The sequence below is a fragment of the Triticum dicoccoides genome, chromosome 2A, assembly GCF_002162155.2.
Source record: "Triticum dicoccoides isolate Atlit2015 ecotype Zavitan chromosome 2A, WEW_v2.0, whole genome shotgun sequence".
Taxonomy (NCBI): domain Eukaryota; kingdom Viridiplantae; phylum Streptophyta; class Magnoliopsida; order Poales; family Poaceae; genus Triticum; species Triticum dicoccoides.
In genome coordinates, this window is record NC_041382.1 from 421128935 (window position 1) to 421129391 (window position 457).

A 457-nucleotide genomic window follows, 5' to 3' on the forward strand; every position below is an offset into this window, starting at 1 on the left:
AACAGAAGTCGAGTTGCAAGAACCTTTTTGTAACACATGTTTTCTTGCAAAAAAATTTATAACAAATGTTGTGTTGCAGATTTTTTTTACAATAAAACTCTTGTTGTAGAAGATTTTTGAGATTTTTTTTGCAACAAAGCTGTTGTTGCCAAAAAATTCGCAACAACTGTCTTGTTTCATCAAATTACTTTTGTTGGGGAAGGGAGGAGGGGTGTTGCATACTGTATGCGATGATGGTGGTGGTGGAGCAATGCAGCATGGGGCCAGAGCGCCATAGCTGGGTGACGGTGGCCAAAGAAGAGCTCTGGCGTGCATGCTCGAGCGGCCATGACCATTGGTCGCGAGCGAACACAGGGAGACAAGGAGAGGCGACCTCGTCCGCGTGCTATCGGAGCAGTGCATGGAGGTGCCGGCTTGATGGGGAGCTTGAGAGAATCCAGATCCCGCAACAAATCAC